The 26,595-nt window shown below is 36.3% G+C and overlaps 1 long non-coding RNA gene across 1 annotated transcript in view; it reads right to left on the minus strand.

Moving 5' to 3' along the window:
- LOC123791476 (uncharacterized) overlaps positions 1 to 26,595 on the minus strand; it is a 507,626-nt gene that overhangs the window by 43,176 nt on the left and 437,855 nt on the right. The window contains exons 16-18 of the long non-coding RNA XR_006779388.2: positions 24,045 to 24,089; positions 2,942 to 3,011; positions 2,307 to 2,409 (exon numbers count right to left, since the gene is read on the minus strand). This is a non-coding gene — a long non-coding RNA (uncharacterized LOC123791476). The remainder of the gene's footprint in view (positions 1 to 2,306; positions 2,410 to 2,941; positions 3,012 to 24,044; positions 24,090 to 26,595) is intronic.

Genomic DNA, 26,595 nt, shown 5'->3' on the forward strand with positions numbered 1-26,595 from the left:
GAAGAAAGAGGAAAGACATGAAAAGGATGAGAATGCTGGTGTTAAAAGAGTATCTGAAAAGGAATGTGGCTTTTGTGGGGAAGATTTTCTGCCTCCGCTGCTACTGTCAAGAACCTCGAGTGGTACCGCTCACAGATATGTATTCCAACATCGTTATCTAGATTTCCTTCCAGAAAGGCATTAGATATTTTTATGCAAAATACTGTTTTCTTCATTTTGTAATGTGTGTGTGATACGAAAGTAAGACTTTACCATATTTTCATTCTTCTAATCAGAAGTTCAATGAAACAGAATTCTACCATTGATGGAAAAACAGGGTGTCCATCCCACTTTAAGTCAAAATCCAAATGGGCCTTATATATACCAAAACCTTAGCCATTCTCATCCCCTTTCAGACAGTAAATTTCTCAAATCTAAAATAAGAAAATAATACCAATTCAGGCAAAATTTTATATGCAAAAGTATTTAGTATATTTTTATAAAGAGCAGCAAAGCACTGAAAAAAAGAATAACTGCTCAAAATGGCAGAATGTTCAAAAATATATAATAAATATATATGCCATATATGTAATAATAACATGTATATGAAAACTGTACATACAGAAAGATGTTTTAGAGCCTTAAGGAATTCACACGGAATCATGTAACATTATATAGAAAGCACAAGACTTAATATTGTATAAAAATCGAGATGTATAAAAATTATGATTACATAAAACAAAAACATAAAATAAGGAAACTATTCCTACATCTTTGAGGAGTTATCTGTAAGTAGTGGGATTGTCTTTGCTTTTTTCCCTGGTATTTTTCTGTTTACTTACTTTCTATATTTTCTACAATGAGAAGTTACTACTTTTGTTTTCAAAAATGACACTTAAAATTACAAAAAAAAAAGCCCAAAAACAAAAACAACAACAAAAAAAAAAACACCTTACCTTGCTATCCCATCTTATCCTTTATGAAACTATACAAAATAATTTTCTTGAATAAAAATAATTGAATTTGCCATCTTAAAAGTGATTAGATCTTATAGAATTTTTTCACACATTTCTTGCTAATGTCAAGGATATTTTTGTATTTTAGCAACTTTAACAAATTTCAAAATCATTTAAAAAAATAAATCTTAATAATAGAGTTTATTTAACACACAGAAAATGACTGACTTAGGATAATATTAGAGAAGAATAAATATGATTGAAATATACTTAAATAGCTATCATAAGTCAAAGAATATAGTCTTCAAAAGTGTACCTAAAAATGTATAAGTAATATATGTACTGAGACCTAGCTTTACTAAGTGCTCTGTTATACCATTATAGAAAAGTTCCCTAGAATGCCTTTTTGGCTGGTTTTGAATACTGGATACTTCTCGAACCTTGAGTCTTGAGAAAGGAGTCTGTGAAGAAAGGACTAGGTTTTGAAGTTGAAAGAGCTGTGTTGCCTTATCTTTATATAGCGTGTCATGTTTTCAGTGATCTTCTACACTCAATTTCTATTATACTTACAATGCCAATTTGAGGTATATAGGCCAAATAGTAAATGAAGTCTGAAGAGTTTTGTGGCTTCCCCATTGCCCATTGGGCCCAAATCTATAAACAGAAGCCAGATCTTCCAGTCCTATATTTTTAATATAAGATCCTTTTTCCTTCTAAAGGCAGTTCTTAAAAACCAGATGGGAAAGGGATGCTGGGCAATAGGATCTCATTGCATGAAGCAAATTATGTCAGATGGGTGACCTTCTTTGTTTAAACAGGAGACAGAAGAGGGGTGCCCAGGTGGCTCAGTCGGTTAAGCATCTGCCTTCGGCTCAGGTCATGATCCCAGGGTCCTGGGATCGAGCCCCACATTGGGCTCCCTGCCTCTCCCTCTCCCTCTGCCTCTGCAGCTAGCTCTGCTAGTGCACGTGCTCTCTTATAAAATAAAATAAAATAAAATAAAATAAAATAAAATAAAATAAAATAAAAGTAAAATAAAATAAAGTAAAATAAAGTAAAATAAAATGTTAAACAGGGGATAGAAGATTAAGACTGGAATTTATATGCATATAAACTTGACTCTTTCCTATTCCCATTTCTGATCGTTTCCTTCTAGTTCCTATCGCAGGTCATATGGTACTCAGCTACCATTATAGAGCCAGATGCCCAGAATGTGCCCCTCAATTGTTCCTAGAGTGTAGAAATTAATAACATTAGACTGCTATGAAAAAGCCTTGAGTAATACTTTGCCTCAGAACTCTCCATCAACGTTTTACTCAGCCACTTTCAACATGCATCATTAAGATAGTCTAAAAGGAGTGGGCACGGTACCGTGTGTTCTGAAGTCTGTTCCTGGCTGTATGGAAAATGCATGTTGTATTCATAAAGAAGGAGGCTAAGGTTATTGTAGTCAGAGTAACCATTCTTCTTCCTGCTGTGAAGGAAAAGATTTGAATTTTGTCTTGTTTGTGACCATTAAAACATTTCAATGAAATAACCATCCCAAATGTTGTTGAGTAAAATAAAGTGAGCCAGGGACAAAGGAGACACAAAACAATGTTGCTTTTGAAGGTTGCTGACAAGTAGGCAATGTCAGTCTTTGCAAGTATGGGACTTTATGGATCAGTTAATAAATTTCCAAATGCTTATGACTACAGTGATTAGGCATTAGAGCTAATTACTCTAAGTATTTTTTTCTTCAAGGCTTACTTCCTACTTTTAGTCATTCAAATGAAACAATTAGATTCACCAAGAGAAATGGATAATGTCTTTTCAAACCATATTTCCCATAACACTCGGTTTCCTGCAGCAAATCATTAAACAGTCAACAGATGCATTGAGTTTGCAGTCTATACAACTTCAAGCAATTATTGTGAAGGGCAAAAGTGGCTTTTTTTCCCCTTTACTACCAAATACCTTCTCCTGCCCCCAATTAGACAGACAGGTTATTAAAGAAATTGCTTTACCTCTGTGCAACTTGCATACTATTTTCCATTTCAACATACTTGAGAGTCGATATCAAATGCCATGAAAGGTCTTGGGGCAAGGAAAAGAAGAGATTTAAAGTTCACTTTGTGAAAAAGGAAACGACTGATTGTTGATACATGCTGCAAAGGAACCATTCCTGTTAATAAGGGTGAGCACTTAACAATTATATCACCTAGGAAACTATATGCCCCAGAGTGGACAAATTATTGGGAGTCCCCTCCCCCAACTGCCTTTTGTTTCAGCCCCCAAAATATAAAGCAAGTATACTTTAGTGACATGATTTTTTTTTTCTGGCACCTTTCCATAGCCAATTCCATTCATGCAGAAAAAGGATGAAATTCCATCATTCGAGCATGACATCTCAAAATTCAAACTTAATGAGAGCTTTGGCAGCTTCTGTCGAAGGCAGACAGTGATTAACAAAACACTTCAGAGTACAAGGCACAGCAGTGCTCAAAGAAAACAGTGATGATCTCCACTTAATTGTAGAAAAGCCCAAAGCATCTGCCAGCCGAGGAGAGCTGGAGCCATAAGGAGCTATTGCTCAGATAGGCTGTCATCTCCAGAGATCAACAACCATATGCTCAGCTCAAGCACAAACTCCAAAGAAGTTAATTTTCTGACAAAATACAGGGATAAATATGACATTCAAACAAGTGTGCTCACCCATCCTGAACACACGTTCATCTGCACGCATCAGATTTATGCATCGTTTAAACACAAGCAAATATAATTTGTTTGGAACACAAACATTGCTGCATGAGTACAGGTATAATTAATCTTTGTCTGCTCCATAGGTTCTTGTGTTCTACTGGCTAACCACGCTTTCAACAAACTTTTGATGAATGGAGAAGTCACTTGTTGCTTCATACCTAAACACAGACCACATTCATTCAAGCTTTTGAAAGTAATGCAACTTACTTAATTCAAGATGAAAAATAAACCCTATTATAGCTATGATGTGAAGTGTGTACTTAGATGTAAGTGCATATATCTATATATGTGTGTATCCTTACACACATACACACACAGAGATGTATCTTCCTGTCTACATGTCTGTCTGTCCTATCTATCATCTATCTATCTATCTATCTATCTATCTACCTACCTATCTCACTTCTGAAATCAAAGCTGAGATCTCAGCTAAATCTTTCTGAGACATTGCCCTGCAAAGAGAAGCAAAGGTTTCCACCTGAGAGGAAAACACTTCTCAGGATGAAGTCACCAGAAAAATTGCTTGTTGATTCCTGTGGTCACAATGTACTCTCACTGAAAATAACACAAAGTAAAAACAAGACAATAAGCAAGGAATAAATATTGAACATAAGGGCAGCAGAATGTAAAAAAGTAAGAGGCTAAATCTAAAAATGAAAAAATTAAGAATAGAAAGAGAAGCCCCCATGTTCTCCCATCATTTAGAAGTGGAGATGCCTCTTGCAGGTAATACCTCCTTGAAAAATGCAACATGTAGCATTAGATGGAGTAGCGTCGGCAGACTATCAACTGCGCGTGTCTTGAAAACAGGTGTTTGATTTAGCATTTGCACGCTGGCCAAACAGTAGTTAATGTTTCAGAGGTGAACCACCACGGTCCTTATAAAAACAAAAGGGAAGCATCTGGTGGCAAAGTGCTTCAGTAGCAAAACTCCATCCTGTTTTTAAAAAACTCCTGATGTCCTTCACAAAAAAGAATTCAATTTCTCTTTTGCCTGTGTCATCAGCATCTTCCAAGGTTTCGCAAGGAAGCCTAAGCACTGCCTTATTTCTAGTCGTCGCCACTCTCCACATGCTGCGATTACAGTGGAAAATGTCACACTGTCACGTCCATGTATAAGCTTTGTCAGTCTGAGTTAACTTGCTCTCTTCTAAATTTGTAATTTTGATGGTATCATGGGTTCATCATTTTAAAATATGTATTTTTAAATTTTCTTCAATTATAGAAGTAATTTACGCTTATAATAGAGAATCTGTAAAGGGCAGGCAGGTACAAAGAGGAAAGTTCAAATCATCTTTAAAGCCACAATTAGCAAAAAAACAAAACAAAAACTAATTAACTTTGATAAAATTTTCTCATATAAGTAATGGTCATGCCACTGAACTCATATTAAAATGTGTAATTTTTTAATTTCCCTCCTTACACTGTAAGGAGTGCTTTAAGAATATCCATATCACCATATACAGATTAGAAAACACTGTTAAATTGCTGATTAACATTCCATTGCATAAATGGACTTATTTTACTATGACTTATTTAACCATTCCCCTATTTGGAGTTTTTCTAATTTTTCACCATTATAAATAGCACTCTAATGAAATTCATTCTTAAATTATCTCAGCTGGAGTTTCTAGATCAATTGATAGGATTATTTTTAAGAGTCTTGGTACGTGTTACTAAATTTTCCTCAAGAATGCTAATGACAAATCCTTACTGACACTATGTGAAGATTACATTAAATGGCAACTTCATTAATAGGTATTCCTTTTAATTAAACCATGTTCTAGGTCACTGTATCAGAAAAAAAGGCTTTGTGGTCTGGAGAACAAAGCTAAATATGACAAAGTTGATTAAAACACTTCCAAATTGGGGTGCCTGGGTGACTCAATTGGTTGGATGTCCAACTCTTGATTTCAGCTCAGGTCACGATCTTGGGGTCAGGGGGTCAGACCCAGGATCAGGCTCTGCGCACTCAGTGGGGAGTCTGCTTTGGATTCTCTCCCTCTTCTTCTCCCTCTCCCCGCTCCCTCTCTCAAATAAATAAATAAATAAATAAATCTTTAAAAATAAATAATTAATTAAAAAATAAAACACTTCCAAATGAATATGGTTTAGACAGAAGAAATATTATTACATTTTAATTAGAAAACTATAAGAATATTCATAATTTTATTGTAGAATTGAAATATTATAGATTTGGGATAAAAAATAAACTTTTTAGTCTATAAATGTGACAATGAGGGAAGTAAATAAAAATTTATTAATGAAGGAAAAACAGAAAAGATAATGCAAAATAGTTCAGAGACAATCTAGTAAAAGAAATACTCTTGACCCATTAGTATAGTTTATCTTGAGGTAAAAAATATATACAGTTTTAAGATTTTTATACACTTTTTCAAGTCAGTATTCAAGCATACACATACCTCTCTTGAATAACTGCTTAAACATTCTGAACCCTTGATTTTTTCCATCCAAGTTTGTAAAATATATGGCCAGAACTGTACTGCTTCTAGTTCTTCACCACCCTCAGCCTACTTAGCTGATCTGACTTCCATGCCCACTAATTCACAGAGAACACATTGCTAAGCACACCATTATTTTTCTCATGGAATGTCTTTGGTTTATTTCTTGCTTTCTCACACTTTTCTTTGGATGTTCTTCTTCTTTTTTTTTTTTTTAAGATTTTATTTCTTCATTTGAGACAGAAAGATACAGAGAGAGAGCATGAGCAGGGGAAGAGGCAGAGGGAGAGGAAGAAGCAGCTCCCCATTGAGCCGGGAGCCAGACGTGGGGCTCAATCCCAGGACGTGGAGATCATGACCTGAGCCGAAGGCAGATGTTTAACCATCTGAGCCACCCAGGTGCCCCTGGATTTTCTTGTTCTTGAAATCATTTTCTGATATGCGTTCTCCGATATGCATTCTCCCCTCTCCCTTTGTCCTTGTTCTTCCTTCCTCTGAGAAAGACCTCTTCCCCTTCTCTATCTATACTCAAACTGTTTCTTTAAGGAATAGCAAAATCAACATCTGCAGACAGCTTCTCTCATGGTTCCAACTCTAAGGGATCCATGGCACACATTTGGCATTGATAAAATATGACCCACTAGTACCCTTTTATGAGCGTGTCTAGTAGTCTGTAATGAAAACTGTCTCCTTGGCAGCTGCCCTTCATCTTTTCCATGCCATGTGGTGCTTGTCCCATCATTCTGACATTACCATGAGCCTTCTCCTGTGAAATAATGAGGTTTCAAATATCTAACATGGGGTTCCAGAATATAGTAAATACTCAATACTTTGGCCCTGGAATCTCTTTCTTGCTTCAATTCTCAGTACTCATTATTCTATTTGGAAAATTGCCATTTCTTGGCCTCCAAACATCTGACTTATCTTCCTGTTTGTGGGAATCACTCTTCCACATTGGGTTGTTCAGTTAGTTCTGCTCTGACATGACATATGTATTCCTGAAAATTGCCGTGCTATGCAAAATTATACAATAAAATCACCGGGCTTATGAGAAAAATAGAGCTGGGGCACCACTTCATCGGTGACACATTTAAAAAAATAAAACTTAACATCACAGTAGCAGAATTTTACATACGTCAAATGGTTAAGAAATACATAAATACTATAACAAATATGGTATGTCACCTTAATAAACACCTGAGGTTTCCCTATGAGTGAATGGTGGCAGGTATTCAGTGTGAATTATTGTGAAGTGGGGGAAGGCAGGTTGTCTGAAGCCAGATAGAACACTGTTAACACCAGACATGGATGGGTGTGGTTTCTTGTGTGATTGTGGCTGGGTATGTTTTGTGTATGCCTAAGTGGCTCGGTTCAGCTGAGTACAGTTTTCTGCATTCTCCTAGTCCTTCTCACAATCATAATTATAGAGACATTATGCGCAAATTGTCTCCCAATACATCAATTGAAATTTGTGTTTTCAAAGTGTTATATCAGAACTGCATGCATATGCCACATTTAGATGTGCTTTTCTATCCCAATTACTGGATGCCCCACACACTGCCAGCTTTTTGTGAAATTCAGAACAAGAACAGGATCTTCAAATGTTTCAGGTTCAAAACAAGTGGTTCTGTCATTTGGTCCTTATGAACAGGTGGGTCCATTGGTACTTTCCACACCTCAGGTGGATTGGGTTGCTGTCTAAAACTTGTTACATACAAAAGAGAATCATATCAATGCCTCATAGGTTTTATAGTAAAACTGTGTCTTCTAAAAATAGCTATTCTCTTTTTGAGAAATGGCTCTGTTTAGTATTATTCAAAGCCATGAACTCCAGTATACTCAACATCCATTAATTGCCAAGTGAAAGTTTTGCCTATGTAAAGACTAGGAGGGCCTGAATGTGCAGGTAAGTTGGAGGAAAATTTGACTTACATTCTGAACATGACAATTCCTGCCATGCTATTAGTGATCTCTCAATCCCTAATTATGAACTCTAGGGGAGTTCCCTATGTTAGTTAGCTAAAGAGGAAAAACTGAGTTTGTCTTACAGGTGTACCATGTGCTGACTCCAACCTGAATGTAGCTTAAGAACTAGCCCTGAAGGATAGGGAAGAAAATCTAGGAGGTGGAAATTTGTAGGACACATCTCACTGCCCTCTTTGTCTGGAAGGAGAAATAGTCTGATGTAAAGTTTTATACAATACATGGGCAGTGGCTAAGGTTTGGTCAAATGGTCAGAAATTCAAAATACTTGAGGATTAATAACTAACTGGTTTAGGCAAAGGTATCTGGGCAGATATCTTGAAAAAGTCTCACAGTGGTCTCAATGTTTGCGTTCTTGAATGCTCACCTCCACAATGGAAGAGGTTCCCAATAATCAGGCACATTCTCTGTGAATGCCATTTAGCCTCTTTTCACAGTAACCCCCTTAAGCCAGTACTTTCACATAAATAAATATATAATAAACAGTGCTCACAACAAAGTACTAGTATGGCAAATACAGAGGTTATCTATGAGCCCAATTAAAAGGACTCCTTTTCGCCCAAATTGATCTGGCCTCTACCCCCGCCAAGTGTCAAGATTCCAACATGACAGTTCAATCTGAAACCCTCAAATTTTACCATAAAAGGCTAAAATCTATCATTCACTTGATGGTTTGTTGTACTATTTCCATCATGAAGAAAGCAGAGATTTGGCTCACTAGGGAAAAAAAAATACTTTTTCTGGATTTGGATTTTCCCTATCTACCATGTTTCTGCCAGAAAATCATCTGATTACGTACCAGATGTCTCATTCATCATCATCAAGGAATTTGCTTCATAATTAAGGAAGTAAAGAACTTTGTCTATAATCTCACATTCTTACCATATACATTACGCAGAAATAGATGCACTTACAGACCTGAAAGGTGACCTATTAAATACAGAAGTGTCTGTAGGCACACAACGCCTTGAGTCATTGAGTTGCTGTTCTACATGATGACGTATTTGTTCTGAATCAACAACAAAATATGGAAAGATGGAGTGGCTGTTTCCTGAGATGAAAAAGACTGGAGGAGAGTATAGAAGAGACATTCAGAATTTCTGTTTTGATACTTTGAATGTGTTTTCAATTTTTTTAAATAAAGAAAAAAACGCTTATCTATCTATATCACTTTAGTATTTTTTACTTTATATTTTAACTTGTTTATTTTTTAATCATTTTTATTGAAGTATAATTAACATACAATGTTATATTAGTTGCAATTGGACAACATTTTGTTTCAACAATTCTATATATTATTAATTTGAAGTGCCTCTTTGATCTCAGCGTGAAGACTTATGAGCGAGCGCTCTGGGAAGGATGTATTCGTATGACAGTCATCAACCAATACATGGTATTTAAAGCTAGAAGCCTAGATGAGCTCACCCAGGCAGTGAAAGTTGACCAAAATGAGAAGAGATTCAGGGAGCTGACGCCTCTCCAGAATCAGCCAAGGAGACAAAAAGGAGCAGCCACTCAGTAGGACCACCAAGAGGATCCTGTCTTGAAACATACTGAAGAAACCGTTTCGAGGAGGAGAGGATGATCAGTTATGTCACAAATGCTGCTACAAAGTAAGTTGTAAAGCAGTCACTCCAGCATGCAGCATGGAGGTCACCAGTGCCTGTGACAACAGCTGTTTCAGGGGATTGACAGGACCTAAAAGCCTGACTAGAACAGATTCGAGAGAGCTTGGGAGGAAAATTCTTGATAATAAGCACATAAGATTTTTGAGGAACTTTGCTGTAAAGGAAAGAGGTTGAAATAAGGATGGGAATATGGATAAATAATATCAGTTCCATGATAACCGAGAGAAGGCAGAACACAGACACACATGCAAGTGCACTGACACATGTGGGAGCGTGTGCGAGTTCTTTTCTGATTCTTACCTATACTTTTGTTTGCTCTGTGAAATAGGTAGCAAGGTTGTCAGCAGAGTGTGATGATACGGAGCTGGGTAAGAAGTCTGAGTGGAGGAAAGAAAATAGGAACTAGTGGTGGAGGACAGGGAAAGAGCATGTGACTTCAGATCAGTCACCTTGTACGCATGCATGGAGAGTGTGGAGAGTTATTGAAAAAAACCAGGTGATTTGCTAAGCCGCTAAGGAAGTAGGGAGAGTTAAGCAATGGGCAAGGTGCACAGGGGTGATAGAACAATGGCCCCTGGGATCTAAGCCAAGAGAAGAGGAAGTAAGGAACCTATTGATCTCATCCTGCCAGAAGCACTTAAGTTCCTTAGCTTCTGCTCTGTTCCTCTGGGCTCCTAACAAATTCAAGTTCTTCTTGTCATTTAAGTGCTTGTTTGTGTGTCTTAAAAAGTAAAAATAGCACGATCGCGATAATAAATGCGATCACTGATTACTTTCTACTTTTAGAAAGAGTCATTTGTTTTATTTCTGATCCATGGAGAGTAACAGAAATTAGGTGATGGGCTTAACTGTAGAGCAAAACACTTTTTACGAGATAACAGCGCAGAGGGCTAATCCTGAGCTTTGAAATCACATAGACCTGGGTTTGAATTCTGACCCAGTCACTCCTATGGTTCCTGTTACCAGAGCAGTAAAATCAACCTGTCTGAATCTGAGTTTTCTCATCTTTGAATGAAGATAATGTCTGCCAAGTGGCTTTACAGTGAATGTCAAACAAGATAATATTTTACATTACTTAATACCTTGTGTGTCAGTTTATTTTTAAAATGTAGTTACTTTTAGTTACTCCACTGTCAATCAATATGCCTAAATTGTGTTATCTGAAATGCTAGTTTCCCCGGGTACTGTGTAATAAAGTGATTTCATGGTCAAAGACATTTTAAAATGCTGTGTCAAGCAAAGGTAAACAGTTTTCTTAATTGTAGCCCTTCACAAAGGGTTTGATATGTTAATATGATTTTGAAATTTGGGAAAGGGTTGGGGTACCGCTTTTACACAGTGACTGCCTTCAGCTCAGGTCATGATCTCAGGGTCCTGGGATCAAGTCCCACGTCAGGGCTGCCTGCTCAGCGGGGAGTCTGCTTGTCCTTCTCCCTCTGCTGCTCTCCCTGCTTGTGCTCTCTCACTTGCATGCTCTCTCGCGCTCTCTCACAAGTAAATAAATAAAATCTTTAAAAAAAATTTTTTTTGAGAGAGGGTTAAAAACACCCAAGGTGTCCCACACATATTAGACAGGAGAATCCATTTTTTCCAAATATTTAAATAGCCTATTTCACAAGATATACTTTCGGGAGAAACTGTTTTGGACATTCTCTGCCTGAATTTCTACTCGGAGAAGTCATTTGAGGATAACTAAGCTCTATATACTCTATTTGGCATTTTCAAAGGCCATGCCATACTTTTGAGATCTAGCATAATTATTTTTCAGAGGGAAAATTCTATAGCCTCTTGAGGAATCAAATTAGGAACCTAATTTTTTTTTAGGAACTAATTTAAAGAAAAGTTTTTTTTTTTTAATATTTATTTATTTATTTATTTAAGAGAGAGTGCACACAGCGGGCGGGGGGGGGGGAGGGCAGAGGGATAGGGAGAAGCAGATTCCCCACTGAGCAGGGAGCCCAACATGGGGCTCTATCTGAGGGCCCTGAGATCGTGACCTGAGCTGAAAGTTGATGCTTAACCCACTGAGCCACCCAGGCGCCCCAAGAATAGTTGTGTTATACCTAGCTAAATCCTCTGTATTTCAAGTCAGTCAACTTCCTCTTATTCAACATAATTTTGTTACAATAAGTATTTTGTCATACCCATTAAAATTGAAAGTTGGAATACAAGCCATTTCACGTCTTCATTTTTTGCTAGCTCAGCAAGTTTTCATAGAATACAATCTATTTAACTATTTTCCAAATAATAAATCTAAGTAAATATTTTGGGCTCATATCCTACACAGAGGAAACAAGTCAGCTAACAACTGGATATACAGTTGTTGGAGATATTTTAAAAATCCCCAAGCAAGGAATATACAGGATTATACTGGCAGGAGAGCAAAGTACCTGCTTTTTCATCAAAATAATGGCACTCATTAAGCAAGCACGTGACAAGGCTTTATTTTTAAAAACTGCAAGCTCTTTTTTGTTTTGTTTTTTTCCTCCAGGATTCACCTTACTGTGCTGGTAAGGACCAAAAAGTTACTCTTTCTGTGTCTCCCTGATCTTTTACACAGTTAACCAAGAAGTGAACAAATAGCAAATAAAAGATCATCAGTCTTTTACATAATCATTTTTTCCTGGGACCGCACACACATCTGTGGTCCGCCTTAACCACGGAGAATTGACATTTCCTATATCCTCGGGTTAGTGTGACATTAACTGGTGTATCACATTCTGCTAGTATCTCTTTCCCTTATTATTTTTATGCATTTTATGCTATTTTTAAAGTCATGCTGCTGAACATGTCATGACTGAATATGAGTGAATCCAAATATCAGACCTTTTAATATGAATACAAATGTCAGATTGCAGGCAAGCCCTTGTTGGTTGAATTTGATAACAGAGAACACATCCCATGTCCAGCCAATGCTAGAATGTCATCTCAGCCCAGTGTCCTTATAAAAGTACAAGCATAATGGCGCTGACAAATTTTAAATGAGTTCAGCAAAACATGAACGATTCAGGTTAATTTTGAGAAGGAAATAAAGCCTCAAATATATGTGATCCAGTGTCGACCTAAATATGATACGAAGGAAAATTATAATTGCATCTTCCCACGTAATTGAACTATCAGCCTCAGATTGTTAGTGACGAGTTTGGATGTGATAAAATGAAGATAAAAATACATTCGTTCCCCTTTTTTTGTTGTTGTTGGATTTTACATTTACTCTACTTATTGGGTACTGTGCATACCCGAGTCATTTAAATTTTCAGTAATCCATTTCAAAAAGTGACCACAGGTGACAGGGGGCCTTTTGGCATTCATCTCTTTAAGTTTTGATGCTCACAGTTGTTGAAGGAAATCACTAAAAGCCAGATGACCCTGGGGTCCAGAGCCCTTTGACACAACATATTTGGAGCATCAAACACAGGTGCATGCCAACCAGATTCTAATTATCCTGGGCTGCCACAAAGAAATCTCTTTTTACTTCATTTTGGGCTAACTTTCATTTTGCCATTCAATTGAATATAATAATACTTAATGTGAGCTATATAAAGACTTATTTTGCCTTTGCAGCCTCCTGTGCTCTGAGCAATGTCAATCTATACTTCTTTTATTTGGGCGAATCACTCTTTCTTTGAGTCTGTGGAAGAACACCAGCAGAGGGAAGGATACTTAGTAGAGTCGCAGCATATAAATAGCTCTGCCGAGAGCATTACAAAGGCTCTGTTGTGCTATCACACAGCAGAGCCAATAACGTACAATATGAAAAATCCCTGCCAAGTGCACAGAGAATACAGACAATGTTTGCCATTTCTCTGATCGGTTGTTTGTTATGTGTTGCAAGAGTTTATAGCGATAGAGTCAGAAAAGTCTACCACACCCCAAAGTCTTTCTATTACAACAATAACGACGACAACAACGTAAACCATAAACACACACACACACACACACACACACACACACACACACACCCTTAAAGACATCAGAACAGCACCAACAACAACAAAAAAACAGTGGGTGGGAGTGGAATTGAAACACAAACATTTCTATAGAAACAGAAATGGAGTTTTCACAAAGCACCAAAGCCTTGTATTACCACCACTTCCTTGAAGATGTCTTCTGTTTTCTGAAAGCAAATCAATCCACCAATTTGTAAAACAGAAGATCAGGATTTAATAAAAACTCATACGTTGAAAAATCATATATGAAAGTCACATATGAACTGAGTACCCTTTTAAAAATACTAAACCAAAGCCATTTCTTCTCCATGAAAAGTTACAATTTTTTTTTTTTCAGAAAAGGAGCTCCAAAATCAGCATCACTGCTTTTTGTTTTCAAATTATGGTTCAGACACATAGCAAGAAAATAAGATACTTGAAAGCTGCCACTTTTTAACTTTTATCTCCTGTATTTGGAGATGTCATTGGTATGGACTTGGAAGGCAAAAGCATGTTCTGGGTGTTCTTGATTTTAGCTACTCTGAACAAGCATTTTCATTTTTTTCTGAGAAAATTTTCCATGAAAATTATCATGTTATTATATTTTTATAATAAGAACCTAAAATAACCATGCAATAGGGGCGCCTGGGAGGCTCAGTCAGTTATGCACCTGCCTTTGGCTCAGGTCATGATCCAGGGGTCCTGGGATGGAGCCCCAGCGTGAGGCTCCCTGCTCAGATGGGAGTCTTCATCTCCCTCAGGCTTGGCCCTTCCCTGCCCCCCCAACCCCACCCTCATGCTCTGTCTCTCTCTCTTTCAAATAAATAAATAAAATCTTTTAAAATAAATAAATAAAATAAAATAACCATGCAATAATATCTTTTAAAGTTGCTTTTGTCTTCTTACCCAAATCTCTGCTCTGTTTCCTTCATCATGCCTCCCCGTGTTTTATTTCAACAGTCCCCTGATTCCCTCTCTCCTCTTGGCTCCTGTCTTTCCTTTTCTCAATCACTTCTGAAATCATTATTAATCCTTCTTTTCTCTCTATTTTACATAGACCTACTTCCAAATTTCCCTCTCCTTTCTTGATATCTGGCTCCACTCTCTTTTCTTTTCCTCTTTGATCTTCCCTCCCTCCCTCTGTTTTTTTTACTGTTTACCACCCACCCACTCCCACCCTCCAAAAGCATAAGGCAACAGATGTTTTTAAATAAGACCTTGTCAGTTTTCTCAAGTTGTAGAGAACAAAATGCCCAAGCTGAATCATTCCAGTGTACCCCAAGTTTCTGTAGTAGAATCCAATCATACTTCATAGCCCAGTTCAAAATTCACCTCCTCTGTGAGATCTTTCTCTTGTTCCTTAGGAAAAACTGTTCTCCTATCTACCCCCAAAGAACTGTTTTCAGAGTTCTATTTTAGAACTTGCCATGGTATATTCTAGAAGGTGGTCTGCATATTTACGTGGCCTATGAAAGTATGAACTGCTTGAATGGAAATGTATGTTTTACATATCTTCTTATTCCTTGTACCTAAAACAATACCTTAAACTCAGCAGGTCCTCCATAAACAAAAAGTTGAATGAGCACATGTACACAAACTGTTCTGAATTCATAGTCCACTTTTCAATTATTGGTTAAGTTACTTAACCCATAAAAACTCAGATTTCTAATTTTAAATTATAAATAATTATTTGGTGAGCATAGTGAAATAATTCATTCAAAGCACTTAGCACAGTACTTGGCACATAGTAATTGCTCAGTTTGTGTTTGTTGCTTGCTCCTTAGGAAGGTAGACCTCTCCAGATACCAATAGTTTTATATGGTTATAATTTCTCTTAAAATAAAACTGTTAGAATTCTTCCAAACATTTTTTTTTTTTTGGTCAACATCATCTTGCAGATGTGCTGCTGAATGTCTCATTAAATGATATATAGATTCCCTAAAGGTGAAGTTGAGGACTTCAAACTTTTCTGTAATGGGCATCACCAGGGAGTAAGAACTCCAGATGGTTCATGGCAGAGCCAGCTGTCCAGGGACACTGCTTGACGAGAGCTATGGCCCACAGAGAGCAATGAAAAGGTAAGGGCCCATCTGAAATTCTGGCTCGGTGGCCTAGGGTAAGACTACGTGCACGTCAAGTATGAGATCCATCATTTGATCCATTCATGAGTCATTTATTATTATCTTATTCAATGTATTGTATGATTATAAATCTGACATCAGAGAACTAGCTAATGCTTGTTTTGTATATAGCCATCCATTCCTAGAAAAACATTTTTAGAACCCGCGAGAAAAAAAATACAAAGTCACTATGTAAATTATAACCGAGAACATGATACAGACTCCTGATGTTCTGCCTGAAATAAATATATCTACGCAACAAACAATTTCGTGCACATTGCTCCTGACAGCCTATTGTTTGTGCTATGGGTAGAGATGGGAGAAAATTTCATAGATTTTTTTTTACTTTCTTACAGTTAGGAAATTCACTTATATTTCTTGCCTTACACATTCAACTAACTTTTCGAAAATGTCCCTAAATCCTCAAATTTCTGAAACTGCCTAAAAGAAAATAATCCAGATTGTTTCCTCCACCCCAAAGACCTTTGTTGAGATATTTCCCAAATCTATTCCACTCATCTTTGTCTATTTCTCTACTCTGTATTTGTATTATTGTCTTTGCCCTAAAGATACCACTTTACACATAATGAATTGAAAAATCATCCTGATTTGTTTTGTAAAATTTTTTTTTTCCTCAGGGTCATTTGTATTTCCTGGGGCTTCTTTCAATTCATCGGCACTTGGAATCATTCTGGATGTATGTAGTTCCCAATACATTTGTAAGAAGTGCTGGCTCTTTTCCTTCTTTTCTCTGAGTGCACTTACACTTCCAGAAGTATCAGGCATCACTCTTCCTGGTCCTCCAGGTCTCTGTGTGGGTTTTCTTCAGGTTGTACCTTCTTCCTTATCCAGCCAACAATCGTCTTTCTGTTGGCAGCATCTCAAGTCCTCTATTCTGCCCTGTACACATTCAGCCCTGGATAAGCACAGTCATCCACTCTCTTTATTTCTACGGACTAAACAGTACTAGAGAAAAATCAAAGTCATGACATTTGGGACTTTTACAAATATATGGCTTCTGATGTGAACAATGCCCTTTAGGTGGGTAATTTTTAATTTTTTTAATTAAATTAATTTTTAATGCCTTTTATTAGTACTCTTCTTCATTTCCACAGTATGTGTCCCAAAACTTCATTATTCCTTTGAAACCAATATTAAACATTTACTTATGTACCCTTACTATATATTTGCCTCCTGTTTTGTAGAGAAAACCAAGTTCATCTAGAATTGATTTTCTCAACTTCCTGCCTCTTACCTTTTTTCAAAAAATGATTCACTCCTCAAACATCATAATCTCATCCCATGCTGCTTCCAGGAAAGAAATGGCCCTTATTCCTATTCAAGAATAGACCTTTGCCTCTTATCTAGATCAATATTTCTGCTGAACAATCAAGTTTTTACTGATCAACATCATAATAGAAAAGAAATAGAGTTTTTCATAAAGTATTTAATATCAAGATCACCTTTATTCTGAGAGATACCTTCTGCTTCTATAGACATTAAATATCTTATTTTATAAATGAAAAGTGATATTACATACAATATATTTCTTTAATGTTTTTCCTCTCACCTGAGTTCTTTTAGTCATCTTTTATTGGAAAAAGAAAAGATGAAAAATAAATTTAGAAAACCTTTTTTCCTTGCCTACTCTCTATGTCACAAATTTATTTTTTAATTTCTTGTTTCTTTTAGACTCAAGCTTCGTAAGGAGTCACATGCAATGCATATGTTCAATTTCCACAATTCCCACACCCTTCTTAACCACTAAATTTGACTCTTGTTCACACAATCCCAGATCTCAAGATACACTACAAAGCTGTAGTAATCAAAACAGTATAGTGCTGGCACAAAAACAGAAACATAGATCAACAGACCAGAATAGAAAGCCCAGAAATAAACCCATCCTTATATGATCAATTAATCATTGACAAAGAAGATACAAATATGCAATGGAGAAAAAAAAAGTCTCTTCAGTAGATAGTACAGGGAAAACTGGACAGCTACACGTAAAAGAATGAAGCTGGACCACTATCTTACACCGTATGTACAAAAGTAAATTCAAAATGGACTAAATACCTAAATGTGAGATCTGAAACCATAAAACTTCTAAAAGAAAACACAGGCAGTAGTCTTTTGGACATTGACCTTAGCAACATTTTTCTAGATAAGTCTTCTCAGGCATGGGAAACAAAAACAAAAATAAACTATTGGGAATACACCAAAATAAAAAGCTTTTGCACAGCAAAGGAAACCATGAACAAAATGAAAAGAGAATCTACTGAATGGAAGAAGATATTTGCAATTCATTTATCTGACAAGGGATTAATATCCAAAATAAACTGCTTTTGTTAAGATCAATAATCATCTCATAATTACCAAAGTCAAGGGTCGATTTTAAGCCTTCATTTCCCTTGATCCCAAAGATACCTTTGGCAGTACTGACCATTCCCATACCTTTGAAAGTTCTGTCTCCATTAGCTAGGATAATGCAACATTCTGTTGGTTCTCTACTCACTTCCAACAACACTGTTTGTCCCTTTTGGACATTGGCCTTATCTACAGGGCTCTTAAGTTTCCATGTTCCTCACTGTCCCTTTCTTCGTCCATTTCCAGTTTCACCTTACTCACTCTCTGTATTATCTCATTCCTATTCCTGACAAGTTCAAATACTCTGTATCTCTTGACAAGATCTCTTTATAGAGCTACTAATCACTGTTATTAACTCCCTACTATGTATTTTTACCCATAAATCCTGTTAACCTCAGGTTAAAGGTGCTCAAGCTACAAATTCTCTTTCACTCTTACATGTTTTCTCCCTCCATATGCTCTATCGAAATATGCTACCCTTGACCTAGTTGTCAAGCAAGAAACTTTCCTTTCATTCTCTAACCCGTCAGTTACCCAAAGCAACTCGGAAATTCCTCCTGTCTTCTCAGTTCCGACAGGCACTAACTTAATCACTTTCCTCTTGATTTCTTTTTCCTTTTTTTTCTTTTTTAAAGATTTTATTTATTTATTTGACAGAGATAGAGACAGCCAGCGAGAGAGGGAACACAAGCAGGGGGAGTGGGAGAGGAAGAAGCAGGCTCATAGCGGAGGAGCCTGATGTGGGGCTCGATCCCACAACGCCGGGATCACGCCCTGAGCCGAAGGCAGACGCTTAACAACTGTGCTACCCAGGCGCCCCTCCTCTTGATTTCTTGCCTTAATTAGAGGAATACCATTCTGACTTCAATCTATCTTTCAAAATGCACTCCGAATGATCTTTCTAAAACTGCAGTAGTTTTTATAATGTACAAGATGAAGTCCATACTCAACCACACTTTAAAAAGCCCCCGGCCTCTCTTATTCTACTTCTCAGCACTCGTCTCCATCTTTCTGATCTTGCCTACACATTTTAGTGTACTACTCCTGGCTACTACTGGGCACATGCTTCCCTCTTCCTAAAATGTCCTTGTTTTTTTCCCAAATGCTTGAACAACATTCAAGATACAGCTGAAAGTTCTCTCTGGTGTCTTCATTGGTTTCTTTCAGAGAGCTTGAAACATTGCTTGTTAAGGGATCAGTTATGTTTTTGTTTCAGCACAAGGTTATAAGCTTCTTTGACTAGAAGAAGCCTGCCTTTTTAATCTGGCATGGAGCCTGGTTTATCACAGCCACCTCATAGATGTGCCCTGGTAAACAGCATTCTCTTCTCTCAGCATTGAACCTAATTTCTCTGTTTGATTTAAGCAGAGTATTAAAATCCCCAGCTCATCCCTAGGAGTTTCATAATTCTTTTAGTCATGAGCATTATACCTAGTTTGCTAATGGCAATAAGCTTTTTTCATTAAAAACAATCAGGAGGCTTAGCTCACAAAATCTTTGGGGGCAAGTTGAAGCCTATTGGTGCAAAAATAAATTAAAAAAGAAAGTAGAAGTGTATCTTGGGCTAAAACTATTGCAAATGTATGACACTATTTAGAGCAGCTGATTGATAATAATCACATACTGGCAACACACTAAATGTCCATAACACTAATAACATATTTGGTGGAAGGTTGGTAAGTGACTCACAAACTTAATAGGAAATATTTTTTTGAAATTAAGGGTTTCTAATGTCAAAGAAAGAACTTAATAAGACTAAATTATTTTTATCAAATATTCTGTCCTCCCATTAAGAAGTGCAAGTGTCAATGAAAGCCCAATTAATTAAAACATACTCCTTTTATTCTTAAATTTTAGAACTATAACTGCATTCTAGTTCACAGATCTAAATCTACTTTCTCATGGAAGGCTCTAGGAAAAAACAAAATAGATGCCTTTTCTCATAAGTCCCTTCTGTAGTGTCTCTTATGATGTCCCCTCTCCACACACCAAGACACTATCCCCCACCTCCCCAGGCACACAGACCATATTTCTGAAGTTCCTAGAGTGCTAGAGTAATAAAATATAGAACTTATATTCCTTCATTATTACTTTTACTTGAGCACAGGACTCTGAAAGGACTAAGAACTTTCAGGATCCAAAAGAATTATACTCGAATGTGTATTTTACACTCTGGCTAGCAATGGGTGGGAATAGTTTTGATTGGAGGAATGGGATAAGAAGAGGAAACTCCTCAAATGCTGCCCAAATTATAACAGTTACTCATAAAGCTATTGTTAATTTCCTGGAAAACACATCAGACCTGATTTAAAGATAGGCCTTTATCTTGCTTCTTAAAAATTATTTTTTTAATGTTGAGGAAATTCAGATTAAACAATATGCTGCCTTTCAAAAACAGAAAAATATCATTCAGCAGCCAACAAACACAGATCACAAGGTGATAAGCAAGGATCTAGGCAACATATCACAGGAGCTTTAAAGGAGTTTTTGAGAGAACACCAAAAAAAAAAAAAAAAAGAAAGAGAGAAAGAGGAAAGAAAGAAAGAAAGAAAGAAAGAAAGAAAGAAAGAAAGAAAGAAAGAAAGAAAGAGAGAGAAATGAATTTCTTAAGAAGATGTGGTCTCGAAGAAGTGTTGTTGACTGGTGCTCACCTGAGCAGGTGTTTAGGGTGAGCGGTAGGGACTGAAGGAGCAAGAATGGTTTTTGAATACCTTTATGCATGTTATTTTAAGCCATAAGCCACATTTACTCATTGCTTCCTCAACTCACAGGGGAAAAAAAATGCAAAATGAATAACATTTAAAGTAAGATAAATGATAAAGGGGCTGTATCTTGAATCTATCATTGACTATTTCCTATGCTTGTAAACCACAGATTTTGGAGTGGGAGTATAATTATTAGAAGATTTTTATGTTTCTCTTCATTGAGCTGAGGATCAATAGCATACGAGCTGAAGGGAGAATTTTCCCAGTTAGAGTTTCAGTAAATATCAATTTGCTGAGCCCTGATGGAAATTTGAATTGGTACTTACAGATGTATAAAGTAAAAAGAAAAAAATGCTATTCTTCAAAAGAGTATTTGAGTGTTGGACACTTGATAATAAATTGCAGGTTGATTCAAAATTATTTAAATGATAAATATATCTTTAATTTCTGGTCTCATGAAATAGTTTTTAAGGTATATATATATACTATTAATCATTGTAAACCCCACAAAATGTCTAGCATGTAGTGGTACTCAATAATTATTTCCCAAATAAATGGTGAAATCCATAAGTTGCATTGATTTGGGCTGTTAATAATAAGGGTTAAGTGCTTACTGAGGGCTTACTATGTACTGCACACTGGTACTAGGGTTTCTGTGTAATATCTTTTTTACTCCTCATGGTAACACTAAGAAGTAAGTGGAATTATGATCTTCAATTGAAATATAAGGAAAATGAGGTACAGAAAGATAAGTAATTTGCCCAATAAGTGGGTGATAGAGTTTACACGCAGGCAGGCAGACGAGAATCCTTGAACTTAATCACCACACCGTAACTCTTCTGCATCTTCTGCTGTCTTTTTTGACACCCTTATTCATTTCACAAGCATTGTAGATGGCTTTTAAGTGCTAAGCACTGGTATAAGCATTGAGTTATAAGAGTGAGCCAACACCAAGGACTCATGCTCTCATTAACCTTATTCTATTGAAGAGGAGGCAGGGAAGAGATGTAAGTTAAATAAATAGGAGGAAAAGAAGAAAACGAAAGCAGAATAAAGGGGACAGGTTGCTATTTCAGATGGTGAGTTAAGTAAAGCCATTCAGTTAAGGTGATATTTGACCAGAAACATGAAGAAAGAAGGAAACAAGCTATGCCAATAGCAAATACATCGGTGGAGCTTGTCTTCCTCAGGGGAAGCACTTGAGGCAGAGGGGCACTTGGCATCTCCAGAGGACACTGAGGTGGCCTGTGGGGTCAGAGCATATGGGAAAGCAGAAAAAGAGAAGACAAAGATGTACTGGGAGGAGGCAGACAACCATACAGGGCATGATATATAAAGATTTTGACTTTTATTGAGTCTTTTAGAAGGCTATCTGAGGACTTTAAGAAGCATAATGGTTAAAAAATAATAAGCACACATAGACATATGCCTTCCTATTGTACAATGCTCTGCCCATTATAGAGTATATGGAAATATGAAAAATATATATTCAGAAATGTTACAAAATTAAATATTTTATTTCTATAACTCAGTGCCTCTCAGGCCCAATATGTTGAGCTGAGAAAATCTGCCAAAGAGGACAGTAAAGTTGCTGAATTAGACCAGATCAGCCCCTAGGGTGCATCTGTCTATAGTTTTCTTTTTCAGACTACATGTGCTCCTGGGCCATTTTTTTTTTCTCCTTATCTCATTTATCCTCCATGTATTGATAACTTACAGATCAATAATCCCAAGCCATACTGTTCTCTTCAGTGTCAGATCCATGTTCAAAGCATTCTGTTGCCCTTCTTCATGACTATCTCACTCAAAAAGCATTTGGGGGGCGCCTGGGTGGCACAGTGGTTAAGCGTCTGCCTTCGGCGCAGGGTGTGATCCCGGCATTGTGGGACCAAGCCCTACATCAGGCTCCTCTGCTGTGAGCCTCCTTCTTCCTCTCCCACTCCCCCTGCTTGTGTTCCCTCTCTCGCTGGCTGTCTCTATCTCTGTCAAATAAATAAATAAAATCTTTAAAAAAAAAAAAGCATTTGGAACATCACATGTCCAAAACTAAACCCTCGCCTTCTCTTATAAACCCTATTCCCTCTTAAATTCCCTTTGCAGTTGAATATCATCTTTCAGTTATCCAAAGTCATTGGCCTGAGTCTGTTTATTCTTTTATTCAAGAATATTTACTAAGACCCCACTATATATCAGGAACAATACTGAGCGCAGGGGATGCAGGTGTGAACAAACAAGTACAGAGTCAACACATGAATGTTTGAGTCTACTGGGGCATATAGTCAAGAATCAAATACACAAATAACTACATACATAAGAAAAGCACAGGGTGATAAAAGTTTGTATCATTTGGACTGAGAAGTTGGGGAAGATCTTCCAGGGTAATTTCCATTGAATATGAAACCTGTAGTGTTAAATGAGTGTTAAAAGCAGCGAGAACTGGGTAATGGTGGAGGAAAAAGAGAAACAGAGAGGGGAGGACTGGGGATTGGTTTATAGAGCGGAAGAAAGAAAATGTATTGTAGAATTTAGGCAAAAGGAGCCACTCATATAAAGTTCTAGGAAAACAGTAGATAGTGAAAAGAAAAGAGAGTTCAGGATAGAGCCTAAATAACAAGAGTTATTAGAGATTGGTAAAAAAAAAGGGGGGGGGAGAGGTGGGGGGAAGAAAAGAAGGAGGAAGAGGAGGAACAGCAAAGAAGCAGTCAGAGACTGAAAAGAAAAGCCAGGGTAGAGAAAAATCAGAAGAATATGATGCCAAGGAAAAAAGGAGTTGTTAAGTGCAATGGAAAAATTTAAAAATCAAGTAAAATGAAGACCGAAAATTGTCTACTGGATTTATTAACATGGACATTAGTAAAGACCCCAACAAGAGCAAATTTATGGACATATGGCAGAAGCAACCAAAACTGAATGGATTGGAGAATGACTAGTACTCCTACCATTATGTGTAATAAGGTTAAGAAATTAAATAGAAATTGTCAAACATCTTGAAGAGACAATTCACACTGTAGGAAACTTGACTGTCCAACAAAACATAGGAATATATGCTCAACCTTCTCAGCAATCAAAGAATTTACAATTCATTAAGTTACTTCTTCATATGACAGCACACCACATTAATGAAAGTATTCCACACACAATATACAATAATTTGAAACTATGAGAAAACTTACTTGTTACTGGTTGTGGTTCATATCTTGGAAACAATTTGCCTTTACCTAGATAAGACAAAGATAGCCATGTTTTGACCCAAATATGCCCTGGAGGAATTCGTATACATGTCACCATTTGCATATACGCTAGGATATGCATATGCACAGTACTATATTCTAAGGGCATAAAACCTGGATAAATGTTTGCGAACAATGAAATATATAGATCGTGCTATAAGAAAATGTATACATTTGTAAAAATAAATGAACTTAATTAGTTTTATCAACATAGATGAATCCCTAAAACATAGTTGAGTGAAAGAAGCATAACACAGAAAAACACTATATTATGATTCAAAGCGTGAAATGTTAAGAAGCAGGCAAAACTGAGTGATAGTGTTTAGTAATATATACACAGTGGTAAATCAATAAAGAAAAAAATAGAAAAGACAAGCAAAAGTTTCAGTATAGTGTCCACCTTATTCATTATATACAAAATAGCCAAAGGGAGATAAAGGAGACACATTAGAAATTTCAAGTTATTGATAATATTCTATTTATTCACAGCTAATTGATACATGGGTATTTATTTTATTGTCATTTGCTTATTTGAATCCATGATACATTTTCCACTATTTTTTAAAAGAATGGTAGAGTAAGAAAGGAATAGAGAAAATTTAAGACGATCCTTTAAAGAATCTTATGAAAGCAGAGAGAGAAAAGAGAGAGTAATAAGAAGAGGATGTGAGATCCAAGACAAAAATTAAGATGAAAGAGACTCTTAATATTACTGAATAGGGTCTAGAAGAGAGAACATGATTACAGATCCAGGAGAGATAGACTAAGCTGTAAAGCAGGTAGAAGGAGGATATTAACTCAAGAGAAATATGCATGGCTTCCCTTTTCTTATTTATTAATTAAGGAAGTAACTTTCTTTCATACAGATGTATGTGATAAAGTACTTAAGAACATAAATCACAACATTTTTTTAGAAAAGGAAATGAAGATTAACTCAAATGCTTATGACTTATAACTTATGACTTATTTCTTCATTTCTCACCTTCAAAACTTTTTATTGTAGAACACTTTCAGCCGATTCAAGAGTAGACAGAATAAGTATAATGAACCCTCATGTATCCATTGCCCAGATTCAAAAGTTACCAACACGTGGCAATCTTATTTCATCTCTACCCCACTCTTTTCTCCCACTCCCATGTTATTTTAAAGAAAATCCTGGATATCATATCATTTAATCTGTAAAACTTTTATATACGACTCTAATGAATGACCCTCTTAAAAAGCCACATCCACAATGCTATCACCACACCATAACATATTAACAAGAATCCCCAATACCATTAAATAGCTTTGGTTGACATCGTTTTGACACACTCTAGAAAACTCGCACTTTCTACTTCACTAGCCCTTACCTCTGATCAGAACCATTTCATAATAATCTAAAATAGATCTGCCGAATTCTTATCTTGCATGATCCTTGACCATCAACTTCCAGCCACTAAACCTATAGATCTCCCCAACTACACAACACTCTCTAATTTCATCTTTGTTTTAAATGGAAGTATATGTTCTTCCAATTCTCCCACTTGTGTTCAGAGTCACCAGCTACCCAAGTTAACTTATATTCCAAGTAATCAATAGTTCGAGACCCACTTATCCATTAGAATTTCATCACAATAATAATTAGAGTAACGTTTCATAGGAAGGGTTAAAAGAAAGTTGTAAAGAAATACAAATTTTAAAATATTCTAGTATTTATAAAAACTTCATAGGAGAGATGAAATTTTGAGTTTTCATTGTGCTCCTGGTGCAGAAAAAGAACTCAGTGCATGCACAGAGAAGCATGTCAAAATGGTTCAGTTTTTTCCCAGGGCTCTGATACCAGCTGACTTCGATTAAATAGCAGTGAGCTGGAAAAGCATTCTGGGTATTGGTATGCAAATGAATTCATCAAGCATTTCTTCCTATGGCTTTGGAATTCCCATAGCCACAACTATAATGAAATATATTTTTTAAAGTTGAATTTTAAGGAAGTAAATAAAAGGTTAAAACTGTCCTTTCCATGGGCCAGATATAATCCTAAAGAAGCTAAAAAGTTTTTTTGTAAGAGGAATAAAAATAATTTCTAAAATATAAGATTATTTTTAAAGTGTTTTCAAAGATACAGGGGAATATATGTACACAGCATAATCTTTAATCTATAATTTCAGCCTGAAAAACAAACACACAAATATATATATATATATAATTTCAGCCTGAACACAGAATAATGCTTTCTCTGAATTAAAACATTTTGCCTTGGGCATTTTTAAGGAAGGTCATAATTGGCATGTGTACAAAGCAATTAAGGATCAATGATTGTTTGGATACCAAGGAAACATTGTTCTTAGTTTCTAAATCATCAGTTTGGCTTTTAAAATAAATACCACCCCAATTATTTAATTTTATAAGGAACTAATAGCACTTTGAAGCAATAACTAATTTAGGAAAAAAATTAAAAATAAAACATTCTCACTCCAGTATAAAAATTCACACGGAGAATTTTAAAATATAT

Source organism: Ursus americanus, chromosome 5 (genome assembly GCF_024610735.1).
Source record: "Ursus americanus isolate L20-20 chromosome 5, mUrsAme1.1.p, whole genome shotgun sequence".
In the NCBI taxonomy this organism is placed as follows: domain Eukaryota; kingdom Metazoa; phylum Chordata; class Mammalia; order Carnivora; family Ursidae; genus Ursus; species Ursus americanus.